The 15,312-nt window shown below is 38.9% G+C and overlaps 1 protein-coding gene across 6 annotated transcripts in view; it reads left to right on the forward strand.

Annotated features, from left to right (window-relative positions):
* Positions 1–10,809: 10,809 nt before the first annotated feature.
* The window catches only part of LOC141393239 (juvenile hormone acid O-methyltransferase-like), a 53,722-nt gene continuing 49,219 nt past the window's right edge, over positions 10,810–15,312 (forward strand). For 3 of the 6 annotated variants that reach the window (XM_073966212.1, XM_073966210.1, XM_073966213.1), the window contains exons 1-2: positions 10,810–11,018; positions 11,096–11,291. The gene's annotated coding sequence lies outside the window, so the exon portion shown is untranslated. The remainder of the gene's footprint in view (positions 11,019–11,095; positions 11,292–15,312) is intronic. The other 3 variants (XM_073966214.1, XM_073966216.1, XM_073966215.1) reach the window with 2 other exon arrangements.

Consider the following 15,312-nt stretch of genomic DNA (forward strand, 5'->3'; position numbering starts at 1 on the left):
ACTTTTAATATCTTTTACGATTTGATAGTTCAGAGAGGTCATTGTTGTTCTATAAATTTTCTTGTTTTGCACACCCTTTCGATTGTGAATATATGTATTAATTTCGCTTAGTGTGTTTTTTGTGTTTGTTGCACTGGTGCGAGATGTAACCAGATCTTCCGTCTAGAAACATCGGCAACGAAAAGCGATTGAGCATAATTATACAGATAATTCTCTTTTGCAATATTTTATACACCCATGGCAATTTAAATACTAAATTTCAGTCATATCGGTGTTATATTGAGGCCACAACTTTCAAAATACCGTAAATCGGAAGGTACGGTCCTATGGGGGTATTTGAGAACGTCGACCTAAACTTAATTCCAAATATCAGCTATTTTGGTGGACAACGAGCTTACTTACTTACTTAGCTGGCCTTTTACAGAACATTTGTTCCATAAGCCGAACTAAGAAAAAAATCTCCAATCCTCTCTGTTTGCTGCTGTATTTTCCCAATCTGGGATATGTAGTTTACTGATATCTCGTTTCACTTGTTCGCTCCAACGAAGCTTTGGCCTTCCAGATCTGCGAGAACCTCCATGCGGCCCGTATTTATACGCCTTTTTAGCGGGTTCATCATCACTCATTCTTATAACATGACCTAGCCATCGCAATCGTTGTATCTCGATTTGTTCAACTACATTGATGTCATTGTATAGTTGGTACAGTTCGTTGTTCATACGACGCCGATATTCGCCGTCAACACAGATTGGCCCGTAGATCTTTCGATCTTATCTGCTTGAGCAAGTACCCATGCTTCGGAACCATACATTAGCACGGGTAGTATCAGTGTTTTATAAAGTGTTACTTTTGTTTGACGAGAGGTGGCTTTATTCCTAAACTGTTTACTCAGCCCAAAGTAGCATCTGTTAGCCAACACTATTCTTCTTCGTATTTCACAACTGATGTTATTTGTTGTGTTTATGGCGGTGCCGAGGTAGACAAAGTCCTTTACTACTTTAAAATTGTAGGTACCAACATTCACAAATGGTGCGGGGTTTGTGGTAAAATTACGAGTCGATACCATCAACTTGATTTTTTCGCCGTTTACTGCCAGACCAACTCTAGCAGATTCTCTTTCGACTTTTGTAAAGGTGTCAGTTACTTCCTTTACCGATCGACCCATGATGTCAATGTCGTCGGCATAAGCCAGTAACATATGGCTGTTCGTGTATATCGTTCCATTTCTTTTGACCTTCGCGTCTCGTATGACCTTTTCCAGCAGGATGTTGAATAGATCACACGACAGGCCGTCTCCTTGTCTGACACCTCTTTTGGTAATAAACTCTTCGGAGAGGTTCTTTCGTATTTTAACTGAGGATCTCGTCTCAGTTAATGTCATTCTACAAAGCCGAATGAGCTTTGCAGGAATACCAAAATCTGACATGGCTTGGAACACCTTTGAACGTATAGGGCTGTCGAATGCTGCTTTATAGTTGACGAAAAGATGGAAGGTGTCGATCTGCATTTCTTGGGTCTTTTCCAGGATTTGTCTCAAGGTAAATATCTGGTCAATGGTGGATTTGCCAGGTCTAAAGCCGCACTGATAGGGTCCAATAATTTCATTGACCATAGGCTTTAGTCTCTCACACAATATGCCAGATACTATCTTATATGCAATAGGGAGCAGACTTATGCCCCTGTAATTGGGGCACACAGTCTTATCACCCTTTTTGTGGACTGGACATAGAATGCTCACGTTCCAATCGTCGGGTACGCGTTCTTCCTGCCAGATGGTGCTAACTAGCTGATGCATACACCTTATCAGCGTGTCGCCTCCGGTTTTGAACAGCTCGGCTGGTAGGCCATCTGCTCCTGCCGCCTTATTATTCTTTAGCCGGTTTATTGCTGTCCTTACCTCATCTTGGCTGGGCGGTATACATTCAATACCATCTTCTGTGATTGGATCTGTGGTATCTTCGCCGTCTTCACTGCTATCGGATACCAACAGTTTGGAAAAATGTTCTTTCCATATCCTGAGCACACTGTCTGTATCAGTTACCAAATTACCTTGTTGGTCTCTACAGGAGGATATGCCAGTACCAAAGCCATCAGTTTGATGCTTCACTCTTTGGTAGAATTTTCTGACTTCGTTCTATCTCCTGTACATCTCTATTTGTTCACACTCCCTCTTTTCCATCTCTCTCTTTTTCCTGCGGAAAAGACGTTTCTCCTCTCTCCTTTTTTCCCGATACCTCTCTCGTGCGCTACGCGTTACTACTGATTGTAAAGTAGCCATATATGTCGCATTTTTTTCTTCGGTAGCAGCACGGCACTCCTGGTCATACCATGGATTCCTTGGTGGAGGTCTCTGGTATCCAAGTACTGATTTTGCGGCAGTTTGCATGGAGTGGGCAATATTTTGCCACTGTGCTGATATGTTATCGGGACGAGAAGCGCTTTCATTAAGCAATTGGGTCAGTTGAGTGGAATATGCTGTGGCTATCTGTTGTGTTTGCAGCTTAGCGATGTCCAACTTTCGTGTTGTGTCTGTCCGTGCTTTATTTGCAACGTTAAGACGGGTACGTACCTTTGCTGCAACGAGGTAATGGTCCGAATCTATGTTTGCTCCTCGAAACGATCGTACATCCAACACGCTCGACGTGATCAATTTGATTTATTGTTCTTTGGTCTGGAGACAGCCAAGTGCCCTTATGAATATCGAGATGCTTAAATCTGGTACTGCTAACTACCATGTTTTTTGCCGCTGCGAAGTCTATCAGCCTCATTCCATTGTCTGATGTTTCACTATGTAGACTGAATTTCCCGACTGTTAGTCCAAAGATATTCTCCTTTCCAATTTTGGCATTAAAATCGCCTAGAACAATTTTAATGTCATGGGCAGGACAACGGTCATATGTTTCTTCTAAGCGCTCGTAGAATATATCTTTGGTCTGTTCGTCCTTGTCTTCGGTTGGAGCATGAGCGTGAGAACGAGCTATATGTAGAAAATCGGGAGGTACCGTTCTATGGGGGCTATATGAACCCGTGGACCTATACCAACAAATTTTAGGTGGAAAAATGTATACCCTCAACGAAGACTAAGTACCATCTTGCAGCCATTTCCGTGTTATAATGAGGCTAAAACCTTCAATATACCGAAAATTGGGATATACCGTTCTATGGGGGTACCCCCAAAACATGCACGTATACCGACAAATTTCTAAGGGAAATTTTTGTAGCCCAGAAAAAAACCAAATACCAAATTACTGCTACTTCGGTGAAATAAGGAGGCTACAAAATTCAAATACCGATAACCGGGAGGTACCGTTCTTTCAAAACGTTGACCTGTACAGACAAATTTGTGAGAGAAATTTTTGCAGCCCGGAAAAAGACTAAATACCAAATTTCAAAATACCGAAAATCGGGCGGTGCCGTTCTATGGGAGCTATATGAAGACGTTGACCTATACCGACTAATTTCAGGTGGAAAGTTTTATACCCACAACGAATATTATGTACCAAATTTGAGCCATTTCGGTGTTATAATGAGGCTAAACCCTTCAAAACACCGAAAATTTGGATGTACCCTTCCATGGGGTGTACATTAAAGCGTGGACCGATACAGATAAATTTCTGGGAGAAAGTTTTACATCCCAAAAGAGGACGAAATATCAAATTTCTGCCATTTTGGTAGTATAGTATAGCTAAAACCTTCAAAAATACCGTAAATTGGGAGAAATCCTCCTATGGGGACTATATGAAGGCGTAGACCTATACCGACAAATTTCATATGGAATGTTTTATACCCCAAATGAAGACTAACTAACCACCAAATGTCAGCCATTTCGGTGGAATTTGAGGTCACAACCTTCAAAATAACGAAAATCGGGAGGTACCATCCTATGGGGGCTATATGAAGGCGTGGACCTATACCTAAAAATTTCCGGAAAATTTTATACCCCCAACGAACACTAAATACCAAATTTCAGCCATTTCGCTGCGATAATGAGGCTAAAACCTTCAAAATACCGAAAATCGGGAGATATCGTCCTATGGGGTTTATATCAAAACCTGGACCTATATAAATATTTTATGTTAGAAATATTTCTTAGCCTCTGGAAACACAAAATGTAAACTTACAACTGGGGCGTTATATGGGGGCTATACCAAAACGTGGACCTACATAAACAAACTTTGGTAGAAAGGTTTTTTAGCCTCTGGAGACAAAAATACCAAATTACAACCAATTCAGTCTCAAATGGGACTTATACATTCAAAATATCTTAAAATGACGCGTACTATATATGGGGCGTTATATGGGGGCTATACCAAAACGTGGACCTATGTAAACATTTTATGGTAGATATGTTTCTTAGCCTCTTGAAACGCAAAATGCAAAGCTACAACCGATTCAGTGGTCAAATGGGACTAATACATTCAAAATATCTTAAAGTGACGCGTACTATATACGCAGCGTTATATGGGGGCTATACCAAAACGTGGACCTATATAAACAAACTTTGGTAGAAAGGTTTTTTAGCCTCCGGAGACAAAAAATACCAAATTACAAACAATTCGGTGGTCAAATGGGACAAATATCTTAAAATTTCCTTAAAACGACGACACGTCACGCGTCACTTTGTATGGGGGCTATACGAAAACGTGGACCTACATAGCCCGCTTTCAATACCAAAATTCCTACATACATATAATAGATTTTCCCAAAATTTCATCCACCTACTTCAATCCGTTCGGACGCTAGAGTGATTTCCACAGACGAACGGACGGACGGACATGGCTATATCGATGTAGAATTTCACGCTGATCAAGAATATATATAGTTTGTGCGGTCTACAATGATTATTTCGAGTAGTTACAAACGGAGTGACAAGGTGACAATGTCGGCTAACAGATTTTGAAAAGAATTTTTGCGTATACTTGCGAATAAAAAAATTATCAACTTCCAGATTTCGTACAACTTAAAAATTTGGATATTTTTAATTTTTGGTTGGAAAATCAGCGAAAACCTAAACACCTTATAGAATGGATTTCTGCAAAATTTAATCGAGGTGTCAAAGACAACTTCATGACCGAAGTTAAAAAGCAAATTTATAATATTTGTGCACGCCTTAACCAAAAATGGATAAAAAATTGGAGGTCAAAAAGTCGTGTATTACAATTTGAAAGCTTATGGTTAGCTAGCGACACAGTATTTAAGCTAGAACAAGGCAATGATAAAAAGAAGAGAGGGCGCCCTAATGTGGATTATAGTGAAGGAAGAAAACTTGCTTCGGAAGTCTGCTATGAACACGGCAACAATACCAAACCCTTGATTTATGCCGCCTCTGTTTCGGCCAATTTGTCAAAAGAAAAATATTTAAACTATGTTCTCAAGGAAGTTCGGTATCAACCAACTAAATTGAGAAAACAATTAACTTCGACAGAGAAAATTTATGAACGATATATCCAAATCTGAACCGATTTCAATATGATGTCTCAATAATGTTTTCTAGACCAAATTCCGTCACACACTTAAATTTCATCACAATTGGACATATATAGCGTGCTGCACGAAATACCTAAAATCGGGTGAAAATATATATGGGAGCTATATCCAAATCTGAACCGATTTCGATATAATTTAGCATACTTTTTTTCTAGACGTAATTTCGACACACATTTTAAATTTCATCGAAATTGGACAGAATTTGCGTGTTTGTTGCACGAAATACCTCAAATCGGGCGAAAATATATAAGGGAGCTATATCCAAATCTGAACCGATTTCAAAATAACTTGGCAAACTTATTTCCTGTCCGAATTCCGCCACATATTCCAAATATCATAATTGGACAGAATTTTCGTGTTTGGTTCATCAATTACTCGAAATCGGGCATATATATGAGAGCTATATATATATGAACCGATATCAACCAAATTTGGCAGATTAGCTTCTAGGCCTATTATAAACATCTGCACGAAATTTTGAAGGTCTAGCTTGCCCTGTGGTTTTTTGCCTCAAAAACATGTCATCAGCCCCATCGTGCGGTGGTCGAAAGCACTGATCTAGCGGCGCGAAATTCATAACTTGTAAACGAATTGAGATACGTCACTGAAATTTTGCACAAACTCAGCTTGTACCTGTGGGTAATAATGGGCCAAATATGAACAATATCGGCTAATGGTTTGGTATAGCCCCCATATAACGGTACCTTCCGATTTTCGGTATTTTGAGGATTTAAGCAACAATTTCGTAGCAAATTAGCTGTAATTTGGTACTTAGGGTTCCTAGTGGTCACAAAATATTTCCACCAAAAATTATGAACCTAGGTCCACGTTTTGATATAGACCCCATGTAACCCTACCTCCCAATTTAAGGCATTTTGAATAACATGACCACATTTTTAATTCAACTTGGCTGTAATTTTGCATTACGTGTTCTCACTGCGTATAAAATCTTCTTGCAAAACATTTTCAATACGGATTTATGTTTCGATGTAGCCCCTTTTATGGTACCCCCGATTCGTTGAATTTTTACTTGTTATCCCATATTTAATAACATATTTAGCTATAATATGGTATTATAGTGTCTCCAGGGGTAGAACTCCTCCTTGCAAACATTTCTCAAGATAGGTCCATATTTTGATTTAGCTCCCATACAAATGCACAGCTAAATTTGTATGGATTTCATGCAAAATCCCTTATTTTAAAATCGCAGTCATCAAAAGATTTGCAAATATTTGCAGCCCGAATCTGGTTATTCAGTATCCAGAGAGTCCAATCTCATTCCCAAAAAAATAATCGGACCTAAGTTCGGCCAAGTTTACAAGATGCACTCTATGGAACAAGCGCGTACAATCCATAAAAACACTAAAAAATTGAATTTTTTGAAAATTTATTGCTATATAACTAAGTATCTCCAGACCCCAAACTAATTTTTATAATTTAAATCACACCCTCTGCTAGTAATTAAAAATAAATCTTGTCCAGTTTCATTACTAATTTAATTAACCTTTAAACAAATATGAAGTTAATTTTTTTGCAACAATTTTTTAAAATCTGATGCAACAAAACTCTTGTATTTGATAGTGTATAACTGAGTGAATATTTACAACAACAAAAATGAAAACAAGTAAAAAAGCATTAAGTTCGGCCGGGCCGAACTTTTCATACCCTCCACCATAAAATATTCATTCCTGTCCCCAACTTTAAGTGAGTACGTTAAAATGTCAGATAATGTACATAAAATGCTTCATTCGGGAGGCCCTTTTTTATGGTGCCTATATTTAACTGTTGACAATTTTTGGTGGGCTAGAAATTGGGAGGTACTGTTATATAGGGGTTATAATAAAACATGGGCCTATGTTGACAGTTTTTGATGGGAGCCTTTAATGTCAAATAACTCCTAATTCGGTTAAAAAATTTAGCTAGAATCCTCAAAATATCGAAAATCGGTACATAACGTGGGAACTTCAAATGTCATTAACAGTTAGTTCGGAGGTATCTGGGCTATACGAAAATATGAACTTAAATGAACAATTTTTGTTGCAGAATTTTTATTGACTATTAAATTTCAAATTACAGAAAGTTCGTCCAAAAAATAAAGCTAAGGTACGGAAAATCGGGAGGTTTGTTTTGGGGCTTTACAAAAACATGGACCTACGTTCGGTTAAACATTTTAAGTAAAATCCTCAAAGTACCGAAAATAGGGAAGTATCGTTATATTGGGGCTATGTTGAGAATTGTTGATGCAGATGTGTGGTGACCACTACAACCTTCAAATGTCAAATTACAGTTAGTTCTGTTAAAAATTGTAGCTAAAATTGCCAACTTACTGAAAATTGGGAGGTACCGTTACATGGGAGCTATATCCGAACATGGACCTATGTTGACAATTTTTGATGGAGAGGTGTTGTGACCACTAAGAACTTCAAATGTCAAATTACTGCTTGTTCTGTTTAATATTGTAGCTAAAATCATCAAATTACTGAAAATCGGGAGGTACCGTTATATGGGGGCTTTCTTCACAATTTTTAGGTGGAGAGGTGTGGTGACCACTAAGAATTTCAAGTGTCAAATGTTCAAATTACAGATAATTCGATTAAATCTTGTTGGTAAAATTCTCAAAATACCTGAAATCGGGCGGTAACGTTATATGGGGGCTATTCCAAAACATGGACCTATGTCCACTAGTTATATAAGTTTATTGACATTTAAGAACCCTAAATATCAATTGATAGCTAAATCGGTCTGAAAATGTAGATAAAAACGTCAAAATGCCGTAAATAGGGGGTACCGTTATATGGGGGCTATACCAAAACTTGGACCTAGGTCCACAACTTTTGTTATATAAGTTTAGTTACACTTAAGAACCCTAAATGTCAAATTATAGCTATATCGGTCTGAAAATGTAGCTAAAAACGTCAAAATACCGTAAATCGGGGGGTACTGTTATATGGGGGCTATACCAAAACGTGGACCTATGTCCACAAGTTTTGTCACATAAGTTTATTGACATTTAGGAACTTCAAATGTCAAATTATAGCTAAATCGGTCTGAAAATGTAGCTAAACCCGTCAAAATACCGTAAATCGGGGGTACCGTAATATGGGGGCTATACCAATACGTGGACCTATGTCCACAACTTTTGTTATATACATTTATTGACTTTTAAGAACCCTAAATGTCAAATTATAGCTAAATCGGTCTGAAAATGTAGCTAAACCCGTCAAAATACCGTAAATCGGGGGTACCGTTATATGGGGGCTATACCAATACGTGGACCTATGTCCACAACTTTTGTTATATAAGTTTATTGGCTTTTAAGAACCCCAAATGTCAAATTATAGCTACATCGGTCTGAAAATGTAGCTAAAAACGTCAAAATACCGCAAATCGGGGGGTACCGTTATATGGGGGCTATACCAAAATGTGGACCTATGTCCACAACTTCTAATTTATAAGTTTATTAACACTTAAGAACCCTAAATGTCAAATTATAGCCAAATCGGTCTGATAATGTAACTAAAAACGTCAAAATACCGTATATCGGGGGGTACCGTTATATGGGGGATATACCAAAACGTGGACCTATGTCAACAACTTTTGTTATATAAGTTTATTGATACTTAAGAACCCTAAATTTCAAACTATAGCTAAATCGGTCTAAAAATGTAGCTAAAAAGGTCAAAATACCGCAAATCGGGGGGTACCGTTATATGGGGGCTATACCAAAACGTGGACCTATGTCCACAAGTTTTATTATATATGTTTGCTGACACTTAAGAACCCTACATGTCAAATTATAGCCAAATCGGTCTGAAAATGTAGCTAAAACCGTCAAAATACCGTAAATCGGGGGTACCGTTATATGGGGGCTATACCAATACGTGGACCTATGTCCACAACTTTTGTTATATAAGTTTATTGGCTTTTAAGAACCCCAAATGTCAAATTATAGCTACATCGGTCTGAAAATGTAGCTAAAAACGTCAAAATACCGCAAATCGGGGGGTACCGTTATATGGGGGCTATACCAAAACGTGGACCTATGTCAACAACTTTTGTTATATAAGTTTATTGATACTTAAGAACCCTAAATTTCAAACTATAGCTAAATCGGTCTAAAAATGTAGCTAAAAAGGTCAAAATACCGCAAATCGGGGGGTACCGTTATATGGGGGCTATACCAAAACGTGGACCTATGTCCACAAGTTTTATTATATATGTTTGCTGACACCTAAGAACCCTAAATGTCAAATTATAGCCAAATCGGTCTGAAAATGTAGCTAAAACCGTCAAAATACCGTAAATCGGGGGTACCGTTATATGAGGGCTATACCAATACGTGGACCTATGTCCACAACTTTTGTTATATAAGTTTATTGGCTTTTAAGAACCCCAAATGTCAAATTATAGCTACATCGGTCTGAAAATGTAGCTGAAAACATCAAAATACCGCAAATCGGGGGGTACCGTTATATGGGGGCTATACCAAAACGTGGACCTATGTCCACAACTTCTAATTTATAAGTTTATTAACACTTAAGAACCCTAAATGTCAAATTATAGCCAAATCGGTCTGATAATGTAGCTAAAAACGTCAAAATACCGTATATCGGGGGATACCGTTATATGGGGGCTATACCAAAACGTGGACCTATGTCAACAACTTTTGTTATATAAGTTTATTGATACTTAAGAACCCTAAATTTCAAACTATAGCTAAATCGGTCTAAAAATTTAGCTAAAAAAGTCAAAATACCGTATATCGGGGGATACCGTTATATGGGGGCTATACCAAAACGTGGACCTATGTCAACAACTTTTGTTATATAAGTTTATTGATACTTAAGAACCCTAAATGTCAAATTATAGCCAAATCGGTCTGAAAATGTAGCTAAAAACGTCAAAATACCGTAAATCGGGGGGTACCGTTATATGGGGGCTATACCAAAACGTGGACCGATATAGCCCATCATCGAACTTGACCTGCCTGCAAACAAAAGACGCATTTTCCCAAAATTTCAGCGTCCTATCTCTATTTTTGTGGATGCTAGAGTGATTACCACAGACGGACGGACGGACGGACGGACGGACGGACGGACGGACGTGCTCAGATCGACTTAGAATTTTACCCTGATCAAGAATATATATACTTTATAGGGTCGCAAATGAGTATTTCAATGAGTTACAAACGGAAAAACAAACTTAATATACCCTCCATACTATGGTGGAGGGTATAAAAACAAATCTTTGTCTGCAAAGTGTCCGTAATCGATACAATGGAAAATATTTCTCAATTTTGTAGTTCGATTTTTTGAGTTTAGCGCCGCTAGATCAGTGGTTTCGACCAGTGTGCGTCAGTGAGAAGAAGAAAAAGCAAGATCTGTTACAATAACGCAAGTGCAATATCGTCATCGCTATCTGAAACAGTGGAATAAAGATTTCGGAAAAAAAAAATCAGTTTCAACATTTAATAATGGAGGAGATACATTTTTAAAATTCGCTTCATCTGCTCCAGGATCTTCATCTATAATGTAATTAGGAGGGCTTCTATAAAAGTTTCTGGCCTAATAATGAAAACGCAAATATTTATTTATTATTGTCTTTTTAGGACGAAGGCCATTATTTATGAAGTTTTTAATTAAATAATTGGATTAATCGAGCTAACATGGCCTAAGGAGTTTTGTATTGAAAAATGAATTCTAGCGAAATACCACACACTCAACCATTACGCTACGATCGTTTCGCCTGGTGGTTTAAGCCAGTCTCATCAGGCGTATTTGAATGCTAATCGCTAGAAGACAAAGGTTGATTTTGATAACTTCTATTTATACAAACATTTTTACAATTTTGTAATTATGAAGTATTTATTGAAGTCTTTTTCTTTATCAAGTCACCCTAGTGTCTTGTCTAGGAATCATTTTTCTCAATACATACACATATACAATCGAAGGGGGGTTTCCTTCATGAATTGTAATGCCATCAGTTATTGAAGTTTTGGATATCATGTCGACTAGTTTGTTGATATGATACATTGGCAGTGGCTTAGAACGCTGAGATCTCGACAACATTGTCTGTTTGTTGGAGAGGACCCAGGTTCAAACCTCAGCCGGGGCAGCCGGGCTCTGCTGTGAAGTTTTTATTTATTATTGTCTTTTTAGGACGAATGCCATTATTTATGAAGTTTTTAATTAATTAATTGGATTAATCGAGCTAACATGGCCTAAGGAGTTTTGTATTGAAAAATGAATTCTAGCGAAATACCACACACTCAACCATTACGCTACGATCGTTTCGCCTGGTGGTTTAAGCCAGGCTCATTTTATATTTATCAACAAAAATAGTTTTGTTGTTTTCTAAAGTATATTCCATCATAATTTATACACTTTTGGCACCACTCAAACCACTTGTTCAAGCGCTTTTTCCACTCCGGATGAGACATCTCCAAAACATGGTTTTTGAACGCTTCAACAGCATCTTCTGGCGACGAAAATCGTTGACCACATCTTTTTTCTTTATGTGGGGGAATCAATTGAAGACATTGGGTTCCAAGTCAGGGCTGTACGGCGGATGATCCATCAATTCCGGTCAAAAATGATTTGGTTTGAATGGATTTGTAAGAGCTCACATTGTCATGGTGCACAATGATTCGACTTTTCTTGTTCGTTTCCGAAGACATAGACATCAAACAAACAGAATTTATCGTCGTACGTTTTTTATGCCATGTACTCGTAGTCGCCATATGATCAGTTTAGCCGCAGAAACAGGCGACCATTTGTTTCGAACTGCTTCTTCAATGAACAACTTTAGTTGGATTTGGCTCGTGTTCGAAGACCCCCTGGTCGATTGCTGTTTTGTTTCGGGCATATATCCATCATTCGTCACCTGTGTATGAACGTCTTGTAAAGCACCGCACCGTATTTTTTCAACATTTCTTTGCACCAATCGACACGAGTCTTTTTTGAGCGATTGTCAAATTGTGGAGGTTCCAACGATAACAAACCTTTTTTACGGACAGATGTTCATGCAATATCGAATGTATGCTGGTGCAAAAAATGACCAATGCTGCCTCTATCTCACATGACGATTTTGCATTATTAGTTCTTGCGGCACATGTAGTGAGCTAACATGTGCCGCGCGTTCACCCATAAGAACGTTAAAAACTTGGGTTTGGGCGTCGGGTTAGTAACCCTCCCCTAGAAAAAACAGCCTACTATGAAAAAACGAAAGAAAAGAAAAACAAGTAAAAAAGTATCAGTCGGCTTTGCCGACAGAGATATACCCTCAGCCTGTGCATATTGAAACAAATTTTTCCCATAACACGTATGTATTTAGGGGGTTTTAAAAATTTTGGGCGTTTGAACTGACGAAAATGTTGACCAGGATTAAAGATCAAAAGTTTTGCGGAGGAGATACTAAAAGGAATGGATGGACATTGACCGTTATGGAAGTGGATCTCCAGCCGCAACATATGGTGCCATAGGGGGTTTTTACACTCTTCGGACTGTTTGCTCAAGAAAAACGTTTGCCATCGTAATTGAGGCAGCGAATGCAAGTTGCTTCAACAAAAATCAAAGTGATTCGAGAGCAGGTCTTAAAGTGAATTTATCCGAAATTTTGTGTGAGAGGTATCGGATGGAGTGGACAAATATAGCCCATATTTCAACCTGATATATATATATATATATATATATATATGGTAGATATATTAGGATGTGTAAAGTGTAGACCAATTCGGCCACTTCCTTCAAGAGTTACCGCACGAACAATTTTTCCGAACATTTATGAAATTTTGTGGGGAAGGTACCCGAAGGAGTGGACCGATATGGCTTATCTTCAAACTTAAACTATGTTTGGATAAAATATTACTAAGGCCATATTTTGGACCGAATCGGCAGATCCGTTCGAGAGTTATCTTGCGCTCCAACCACCTCACACGGTGTCATAGGGGGTTTTTGCAAGTTTCATGCTATTTTCTCAGGAAGTATGGACTTGCCCCTGATGAAGCTTGTACCGTCGTATGGAGGGCAGTGAATACAAGTTGCTAAAACAAAAATCAGCGATTCGAGAGATGACCCTAAACTGAACTTTTCCGAAATTTTGTGTGGGATGTACCCGAAGGAGTGGACCTATTGAGACCATATTGGAACCTCATATTACTCTGGTAGAAAGTTCACGCTATACAAAGTATGGACCAAATCGGTCACTCCCTTCAAAAGTTATCGTGCTCACAAACATTCCGAACATTTTCGAACTTTTGTGGGGGAGGTACCGGAAGGAGTGGACCGATGTAGCTCATCTTCGAACTTAAACTAAGTTTGGGCAAAATATTACGAAAGCTTTTAACCGAATCGGTTCATCCGTTCGAGAGTTATCGTGCGCTCCAGCCTGCTGGACAGACAGACAGACTGACGGACGGACATGGCTAGATCGACTCCAAATTGTCTGAAACACATTTCGTCCAAACATACTTGGGGTCTAAAACCATTATTTCGATGAGGCACATTTTCATCGTATCAAAGTGTATATACCCTCCTTAGCCTAAAGGCTGAGGGTATAACAAACCCCTCTAAAGTTGACGAACCCCGCAAACGTTTTAAGGACCATGATCTGCGAATCTGCACCTGGAATGTTCGCACTCTTTATAGAGAAGGTGCAGTCTTCGCATTGGCAGACGTACTTGAAAAGTACAAGGCCGATATTACTGCCATACAGGAAATACGATGGATTGGGAAAGGCGTCACAACAACACCTAAAGGTGACGCACTGTATTATAGCTGCCATGACGTAAAGCATGAGTTTGGTTGCGGATTCATAGTTAGTCGGAGACTAAAACATCTGGTATATTTTACGAGCGCTTAGAAGAAACATATGACCGTTGCCCAGCCCACGACATTAAAATCATTTTAGGCGATTTTAATGCCAAAATTGGAAAGGAGAATATCTTTGGCCCAACAGTCGGGAAATTCAGTCTCCACAGTGAAACATCTGACAATGGTATGAGGCTGATAGACTTTGCAGCTGCAAAAAACATGGTAGTTAGCAGTACCAGATTTAATCATCTCGATATTCATAAGGGCACCTGGCTGTCTCCAGATCAAAGAACAAGAAATCAAATTGATCATGTTGTGATAGATGGAAGACATTCATCCAGCGTGTTGGATGTACGATCGTTCCGAGGCGCAAACATTGATTCGGACCACTACCTTGTTGCAGAAAAGGTACGTACCCGTCTAAACGTTGCAAATAAAGCACGAACAGATACAACGCGGAAGTTGGACATCGATAGGCTGCAAACACAACAGATAGCCACAGCATATTCCACTCAACTAGCCCAATTGCTTAACGCGAGCACTCCTTGTCCCGATAACATAACAACACAATGGCAAAATATTGCCCACTCCATGCAAACAGCTGCAAAATCCACACTTGGATTCCAGAGACCTCCACAAAGGAATTCATGGTATGACCAGGAGTGTCGTGCTGCTACCGAAGAGAAAAATGCGGCATATAGAGCTACTTTACAATCAGTAGCAACGCGTAGCGCACGAGAGTGATATTGGGAGAAAAGGAGAGAAGAGAAACGTCTTTTCCGCAAGAAAAAGAGAGTAATGGAAAAGCGGGAGTGTGAAAAAATCGAGATGTACAGGAGCCAGAATGAAGTCCGAAAATTCTACCAAAGAGTGAAACATCAAACAGATGGCTTTGGTACAGGCACATCCTCCTGTAGAGACCAGCAAGGTAATCTGGTAACATATACGGATAGCGTGCTCAGGATATGGAAGGAACATTTCTCCAATCTGCTGGTATCCAGTAGTAGCGAAGACG

The sequence above is a fragment of the Musca autumnalis genome, unplaced genomic scaffold, assembly GCF_047663935.1.
Source record: "Musca autumnalis isolate F117 unplaced genomic scaffold, ASM4766393v1 scaffold_2, whole genome shotgun sequence".
Taxonomy (NCBI): domain Eukaryota; kingdom Metazoa; phylum Arthropoda; class Insecta; order Diptera; family Muscidae; genus Musca; species Musca autumnalis.